The sequence below is a fragment of the Sapajus apella genome, unplaced genomic scaffold (assembly GCF_009761245.1).
Source record: "Sapajus apella isolate SASKATOON/1434 unplaced genomic scaffold, GSC_monkey_1.0 scaffold4, whole genome shotgun sequence".
Taxonomy (NCBI): domain Eukaryota; kingdom Metazoa; phylum Chordata; class Mammalia; order Primates; family Cebidae; genus Sapajus; species Sapajus apella.
This window is the reverse complement of record NW_022436944.1, coordinates 26517383-26526510: the sequence shown is the minus strand read 5'-3', so window position 1 is coordinate 26526510 and position 9128 is coordinate 26517383. Positions and strand designations below refer to the sequence as shown.

General features: G+C 44.0%; 1 protein-coding gene across 1 annotated transcript in view; it reads left to right on the top strand.

Annotated features, from left to right (window-relative positions):
- Nucleotides 1-9128, top strand: part of CLSTN2 (calsyntenin 2) — a 657536-nt gene that overhangs the window by 428979 nt on the left and 219429 nt on the right. The window lies entirely within an intron of this gene.

The following is a 9128-nucleotide window of genomic DNA, read 5'->3' as shown; positions in this document are numbered from 1 at the left end:
CTGGGGCTCCTAATAGTTCTGAAGAGTTTGAGATTAGATGCTTGAGATGGAGAAAGTCATGAGTAAAGTTATCAAAAGTCTAGTTAGGTGTTTCACAAAACCCTGGACTCCTCAATAGCAATCCCTGCCCCAATCTGTCCTGTACACACCTGAGCTTTTCTCTCAGACCCTGCAGTAGATTTATGCGTTGTTTGCTCCGCGTCCCTTGCTTCACTCATAAACTGAGAGAATTTGTGCTGAGAAAAAGGTACTCAGGATGCTTCAGGTGCAGAGAGAGAGGCTAGTTAGAAGGACCAAGACCAAGAACAGGATGGAGAGACCCCATCAGGGAAGACTTCCCAGAGGAGGGGACAACCACTAAATATTGAAGTATGATTAAAAGTGATGCAAGAGCTTCTCAAAATAAAGTTCTCAAAAGTGTGTGTGTGTGCGTGTGTGTGTGTGTGTGTGTGTGTGTGTGTGTGTGTGTGTGTGTTTGGAGAGGTGGGGGGAGAGGGAGAGGGAGGGAAACAGGGAGGGAGGAAGAGAGAGAGTTTGATTTAACCTTTTAATGAAGGAACCAGCAGGATAACAAAATCAGTACAAAAGAGAACATAAGAACAGAGATTTTATAGTCTGTGAAATAAAAAGGAATGCTGAGAAGAGATAGCTAAGTGAGATTCAAAGCTGGTTAAGCTGGTTTATCCTGCAGGGCAATAAAACTGTAACTTTTAAGATTCTTTACTACTAGCCTTTCCCCTTGTCAGTTTTCTATAAGTTCACCTCTAACCTTTAAACAGTACAAAATATCTGGGTGCTAATCAATAGTAAATAGTGAATCAAACACAGTCAAGCCCCCCTAGAACAGAGGTCAGCAAACTAGTTCTGTTAAGGCCCATGTAGTAAACGTTTTAAACTCTGTGTACCAGAAGGCCTCTGTCATAACTACTCAATCAGACCATTGTCTCACAAAGCAGCATAGGCAGTATTTAAATGAACAGGTGTGGCCGTGTTTCAATAAAACTTTACTTATAAAAAACAGTGATTGGCTGCATTTGTCCAGCAGGCTCTAGAGGCCCGACTTCTGTTGGTGGAGCAAAGGTATATAGCCTTAAATGGTAATATAATCATCTTTCAAAACTTATATTCAGGTTTTGGTTTTTTTTTTTTTTTCTTAATAGGCTTAAAGCAAATGAAACAGCAACTGCAAGGGCATTGGTGCATAAACTCACACCTTTTATTTGTGGAGCTATAAACAAGTAAAACTTCCTAGAATGCTGATAAGCGTATTTAGTGATACCGAGAGGGACAAAACTGAAAAGGTAGAAAGGAAATTTACCATCATTTTTTTCCTGTAGAGAATAAATGTGCCTGAGTAATACACCTTGGCAAGAAAATTAGACGGATCTCGTTCTAATCCCAATGAGTAGGCCGAGAAGATTGAGCTAATCTTCCTAAACCTTGGTTTTTCTGCTTCAAAACTAAAGATAATAGCTGAATCTTCCAGAGGGTTGCTGTGACATTTAAAAGAGATGATGTATTTCTCAGTACTCCGTAAGTGATAACTCTTAATTATAAAATTATCATTATTATTCTTTATCAATCAAAGCCAAAGGGAGGTCCGAGGGCTGCAGATGAATCCACAAATATTTGTTGGAAAAGCACAGGTGTTAAGACCAAAACGGCAGGATGGAAAGCCCTATTGCTCAGTTTCTTCCTATTACAGTACAGGCTTTGGTCCTTGGGGCTTTGTCCTAAGACAACTCAATCTTTCCCTCCAATACCCAGCTGGGCTCAAACCAGGGTTTTCCTAGAATTTCTATTAAGAATCTCTCACCCCCTCTGTAGCAGCAATTTATTAACAAGGATTCTGGAACAATTACTGTGTAAACTAGGACACAGTAAATGTAAGTTAGAGTAGAGCTAGCAACCACATTTGCATTTCAACAGTGGATGTGCTAATTAACAATGATTCTTGCCTATTCATTAAACCCTCTAAGACTCTAAGAAATACAGCAATCTCTTCACTTATGCCCCTGTCAGCATGTCCTGTGCTTCCTCAGAGCCACTCTTTAAAATGATATCTATTACTGGGATTTTTCTTTTTTCTAATTGTTGGGACCAGTTATCTTCTTCAGAGCAGGGAAGTTCATCTCCCTCTACCTAACCTCCTGGCATCTCCAGGCAGGCTACATCTTTTCAGAAATTCAGTCTCTGCCTTACTCACATTGCCAGTAATAGAATTGCTCCTCCATATCCATAGATTCCTCATCTGTGGATTTAACCAAACTTGCATGGAAAATATTTGGAAAAAAATTATATCTGTACTGAACCTATGCAAACTATTTTTCTTGTCATTATTCCCTAAACAATACAGGATAACAGCTATTTACATGACATTTATATTGTATCAGGTATTATAAGTTATTACAACTAATCTAGAGATGACTTAAAGCCTATGGGAGGATGTGCATAGCTTATATGCACATACTTTGCTATTTTTATCAGGAACTTGATCAACTGTGAATTTTGGTATCCAAGTGTGTTAGGTTCTCTAGAGGGACAGAACTAATGGAAAATATATATATATATATATGAGTTTATTAAGTATTAACTCACATGGTCACAAGGTGCCACAGTAGAGCTGTCTGCAGGCTAAGGAGCAAGGAGAGCCAGTCCGAGTTCCAAAACTGAAGAACTTGGAGTCTGATGTTCTAGGGCAGGAAGCAGCCAGCACGGGAGAAAGATGTAGGCTGGGAGACTAAGCCAGTCTTGCCCTTGCACATTTTTCTGCCTGTTGTATATTCACTGGCAGCTGATTAGATTGTACCCACCAGATTAAGAGGTGAGTCTGCCTCCCTCAGCCTACTGACTCAAATGTTAACTCCTTTGGCAACACCTTCACAGACACACCCAGGATCAATACTGTGCATCCTTCAATCCAATTAAGTTGACACCCAGTATTAACCATCACACCAAGGAGGTCCTAGAACCAATTCCCATGGATAGCAAGGGCTGATTGTATGTACTCCTGATAGCAGCTCTAATGTTTACTCAGATGGTGCAATAAAATATTAATAATTAATGATAATATCTATTCTGGGCCATTTATGTATTTTTCACTTCTAAATAGTAATACTCAAAGATTAATGATACAAATCCTATGTGTTGTCTGTCTTTTCCTGGGTTCTACGAAACAGGCTGCTTTGTGATTATAGGCAGAGGGAGAGCCCCAACATGCTGAGATCACATCAGACTGTAGAGGTGCTGAACTACAAGAGTGGGTCTAAGGCAGATCTAGGGCTGATCCTGCTGGAAAAACTCAATATTCACCCATCACACATTAAGCACTCAAGAATCTGCTGGCTTGTTCTGCAGTGGCTCCTTCCATCTGGAGAATAACTAGGCACATAACCCTGGTTTTCAGAAGGAAAGGGATGAAGAAGGTAAGGCCAGACAGGGCATGAAAGACCGTTCTGAAAATGGCAAATGGAGCTTCTCGCATCTGATAACATCCTGCTGCCATAGGATATCAGCCAGGGTTGCATGGATTACGGTGGATCTTTGGGCCACCCAAAGACACTGTACCTCCATCTGGGACTGGACCTCTGTTTGTTTATCAAGCTTTCTAAGACTCCACATATATTATGGTTAAAGACGTCTCATGCCGTTTAATTGTGAAGAAATTCTGCATTCATTGTCAGTTGGTGGTGCCTCTCCATTCACTGTCTTCCCCTCAGACAACCGTGTGCGCTTTATTTCTGTGTCACTCCGTTCATGATTCCACCCACACTGACAAATTTCCTAGAGCTCTGAGTGCCACTGTTGGTGGAAGAGGATCTCTGACTTTTTCAAAATCCTCCCCAGCTTCCCTCCTTAGGCATCTCCTAAGACATGGCAGGAGGCCATTTCCAGATAGTGCCTGCCCTAGCCTGCATTGTAGCTACAGGCATATCTGGACTTTAATGGGGAGGAGTGAATCTGGAGTGAGCCTGGCTGAATTAGGCTTGGTCCGTGGTTAGTGGAAATCAAGCATGAAAAGAGTAACTCCTTTTAACTACCTTTTGTGTAAGAGAGACTCCAAAACAGACTTTGCTTTCTCACTGCTTCCCTGCCATGTTTCCCTCACTGTCTTCATAACTGCCAAGTCAACATTTAACTTTATAAGTCAGCACTTCTGGAGAGTAGTGTCCCTGCTCCCGCACCTACTGTCCTCCTGCTAGTTGGCAGACACTCTTCAGGATGTGAGGTGGCTCTTCAAACACCTTCATTTGCTCCAGCCCTTGTGACACTCTAGGAGGTAGCTGAAGAAGCTCAAGACCTGGTCCCATCCTTATGACATCTAGACTTAGTTGGCAGGGGGTGGGGAGCTGCACGCAGCTCTCCCTGTGTTATCAGAAGACCAGATGAGCCGCTGTGCAAGTCCAGGATGTTTTACAGAAAGAAAGTGCCATTGCTTTGAAATTGTACGTGGATAAAAAAATAATGAAACTTCTTAGAATGCCATTTTTTACTTAAAGACATTTCCTATTCAATTGTTTAAACCTAAATGTGAAACTTCACAGATTTTAAAGTTTTGCTATAGTTGGACTCAGGAAATCTGTCTCCAATTTTATGTACCTTTTAGTCATTTGAGCCTTTTTTTCTTTATCTGTTAAATGGGGACATTAATGTCAATTTCATAGGAGTATTGTAAGGCTTAATAAGAAAATGCCCTTAGCATATATCATAGTTCCTAAGATGATGCCTGAAATGAGGAAGATGCTCAGGAAATATGGCAGTAGGTGGAGAGCTGTCAACAATGTGGGCTTATCAGACACAGTGTTGCAACAGACAGCATTTGCTGCTAAATTTCAGGGGTGAAGGGTCAGTGTGGGTTGGAGCAGCCCAGAAAGTATCCTGGGGAAGGAAAGTTGGTGCTGTACAGCATGGGTCAGAAAATTTGAAAGGCAACCTGGCTGGTTCCAAGCATGAGGAAGTGACTGAGAAGGCAGGCTCACAGCACCTCGCACTCCCAGGAGCAATGGGAAGGCCGTGGCCATATCAGTGGCTGCCTCACAGGATTAGTCCTGGAAGCCACAGCCTGCCAAGGGACTGTCATGTTCAGGATGTCACAGAGAAGAGAGATTTTTATTTTACTCAAGGGCTGCATTTATTTCTTCAGTAGACAAGCATGCGTTTTTTGCCTTCTAAAAATGTAAATTAATGTAAACTTTTGTCTTTGAATAAAAATGAATGAAAAGTTGACCATAAATATTTTTGAGTATTTTTCAAAACTCAGCTTAGTGAACACACAGCTCAGGCATCACCGCTGCCTCTCAGAAGTCTTCCAGGGTCCTTCAGGCTGGGGTAGGGCACCTTCCACTCTGTGGTATCTTCACCATCCAGACTTGTCACACCGAATTCTGATTGCCTGGTTTTCCCATTTGACTGTGAGCTCTTAGAGGGAAGAGGCCATGGCCAGCAGTTTGCAGGGCCTTGGATATTATGGGTCAATAAACATGAGAACTTAAAGAGAAAATGAGCACAGAAGCAAATCATCATCAGAGAAAGCAGAAAGTGTGTTGGGAGTCAGCAGAGCAGAGATCACCCCATTGGACAGATCTGCGTGGATTCACAAAGCAGGCTGCATTTGCATTTTTCCCTGGAGATATCCTTGCACCAAACCTCCTGTGACTGACAGAACTCTCTGTGAGGCGAGCCCTACATGGACCTGAGCTGTGTGACATGTAAGGAAACAATTATCCTTAATTAAAAAGAAAAATTTGGGGGCCAGAGGCAGTGGCTCATGCCTATAATCCCAGCACTTTGGGAGGCTGAGGTGGGTGGATCACGAGGTCAGGAGTTTGAGACCAGCCTGACCAACATGGTGAAACCCTGTCTCTACTAAAAATACAAAAATTCACTGGGTGTGGTGGTGCGTGCCTGTCATCCCAGCTACTCAGGAGGCTGAGGCAGGATAATCGCTTGAACCTGGGAGGTGGAGGTTACAGTGAGCTGAGATCAGATCCCACTGCACTCCAGCCTGGGTGACAGAGAAGACTCCATCTCAAAAAAAAAAAAAAAAAAAAAAAGAAAAGAAAAATTCCAAACATACACGACTTTTATATTACCTTTTCAGACAATGAAAAGGGGAAAGATAATTAGAAATTAAAATGCACTGGGTACCAGTTACCCTGTGACGACCACGTTCCACATTGTGTCTCAGTCTAACAGCAGGCCAGTGACACAGTTGGCAGGACCCTCCATTTTACAGATGAAGAAACCGAGGCAGAGGAAAGCAGCCCTGGGCCTCATGGTTAGTACAAAGCAAAGCAAAGGCACAGAAGACAGGTCCAGTCTGGAAATTCAGCTCAACCACGTAATCACTGTGAGTCTTGAGCAAGTGCCCTCTCTTGAACTCGAGTCTGGAAAATGGAGATGAAATGAAGTATTTTATACTAAAGCTCCTGGTGCAGGGTCAGGAATGTAGTAAATGTCTAACAGGTCTTCATTTTTCTTAAATTGCCGGAAATGTTACCAATTATATTCATTATGTCCTACAAATCTTCTAAAGTTGCAACAACGGTTACCTTCAAAGGATGCATGCATCAGATGGTGAATGTCTTCCCAGGAAGGAGCCAGAAAGATTAACTTACCCTGCATCTCTGAATGCAGCCCCTAGGCCAACAACATCAGAGCCACATCCACAGACACCTCCTCCAGATGCCTTTCCCATGAACGCATGCCCATGCATTCATACCTGTTATTCCTCTGTATTCAGATGCACAGGTGTGGGGACAGACCCATGGAGGCCCTCTGGGAGAGATTGCCACGACCTGGAGTGCTCTATTCTACCACTGCAGCAGAACAGCTCTCCAGAAGTCCTGCTGTAGACAGAAAGCTGGACAAACCATCTTTGGAGCAGTAGTGGGCTGGTGTCTCAGTAACCATGTGTCCAACCTCCTAGAAGAACCAGGTGTGGTACCAGGCACAGCCACCTGCTCCTCACACTTAGTATGGGGCTTGGCTAAGGACGCATATCACCTCCCACACACTCAAGTATATATTCTCAGTGCCCAGCAGACACTGGCCAAAGACATGAAGAGCATAAAGGAGAGCAGAATCTGGTTAAGCAAGAGCTCCAGAGTCTTCTGAGGCCCAATCCTGGGGCTGGAAACAGAAAACTTCATGCACACTAAAACTCTACCTCCCTCAAGTATGAGAATCCAGGTATCCCTGCCCCAGACAGTGGCTGTGGGGTGAGAGGACTCCACCTTCAATTTCTGAGGACAGAATGAAAGCTCACTGGGTACTTCATGTAGCCCCTGGGGGCCTCAGCCAGGAAGGGACTGTCCATTTGTGCAGTGCTTCCCTCTCCTGCCAGCATTCACAGAGCACCAGCTGTGCATTCCTCCTGGTGCTCTGCCGAGACATCTTCTCTTCCCAGTAAGCTCTTCCTGGCCTTAGGCTGGGTTTCGTTTCCCGGGTATGACCCCTCTCTCCCCAGCACACAAAATTTTATTATTGTTATCACTTTTGCCCTTGCCTTGTTGACCCAACATGGTCCTTTGTGTGAGGGAGGCAAGCAGAGGCAGGAACACTGAGCCCAGGCAGAAAAGAGGCTGCCAGGAGAGAGAGCTGAGCAGAGACTCCACTGTCTGTCTCATTTTGTTTTTCTCAACATGTCTTTAGAATGAGAATCAGGGACAAGGATAGTCCAATGCAGGGTACAGAGGGGTATGGTTTGGATGCCATCATCTTGAGCATGGCCCAGGGTCACCAATATGCTCTGGTCAGCTCCAGTGCTGAATTGATCAGCCTCAATGACTTTATGCTTAGGAAAAATAATAAATTTCTGGATTGCATGTCAGAAATGCAGATGCTTTTATAGATTCTGACAGCCCATAGCAAGGGGTTAAGTGTGAAGTGTCCTGGCAAGAATGTCTTTCCTTGTTATAGCATGAGCTAAGCTGGCACTGGGGGAGGCTACTCATGCCACATTGGGGTTAAGCTGTCTTTGATCCTCTATCAGAGCTGATGGCTGGTGAGTGGTTGCTGGGCAGGGTAGGACTCCCCAGGCTCTGTGTATTAGAAGGCGGCCAATGAATGGGTCTCCTCATCTTAGAATGCTGTGAATCCTGTCTCTCCAGTCTCTCAGAGTGTCAGGGAGACGTGGCCAAGCCCCCTCATCACCTGCCCTTGGAAAAACTTTTTGGAAGCTTCCTGGCTTCAGGAGACAGTTAAAGCTCCCAGAGGTGGCTCTGGGCTGGGGTCAGCAGCCTGACAGGGCCCTGGTCCCGGTATGTGGCTAAACAGCTGGTAACCTTGGGAGAGACTCTGAACTGTCCTTTGGAGGTGGATTTTTAATCTATAAAATTTTTCATCCATAAAATGTCTGAAAAACCTACTGCACTGTAGTATTAGCATTTAAAGATCATTCCCTTAATGAATATTAAAGCACTTAGAAAAACATAAGGCATTATCAAAGGCAAGGTATCAGAAATGCCTTTCAGCCATGGAAATGTAATTAGAGACCATGACCCTTTCTTGGGTCATGTCTTGCATATTTGAATCTCTGCACAGATCTAGAAGGGACCCAAGAGATCATTTTAGATTAATATTATTCTAGTTCTCAATGTTTGCAACTTATCACCTGGGAGCTTTCTCAGAAGTATCAATCCTTTACCAACACCCCCACTTCATCACTCCAATCCCCCAACTCCTGTATTTTTATACCATTAGTCTGGGGGGGCGGGTAACAAAATGTGTGCGTGTGTGTTTTAATGCCCCAGATAACAACACCTGGGAAGAGAGAGGCTGATTTGTAGGTAACAGTGCAATGGGGATCAGGGAATAGCAGGGATTCTTGAATGGGTACCCACCGAGGGTGTCACAGGTGGTGGGTCAAACGGGAGAGCAGAGGCCACAGCTAAACCACCTGCCAGACAGGACTGGCATTCAGACCCTCTTCCAACACTCAGGTATCTATACTGAAAGCAAAGATCCTGTCGTTCAAAGTGTCATATCCCATCTGCCATCATCCAGTGTCCTACCCATAGCATCAACTCCATGACTCAGATGACTGAACTATTGCCAGAAGCAGGAGATGGCAGTTTCTTCACTGGCATTTATAGAAAAATAAAGCTTTGGGTTCTGCCTCCCCCTTG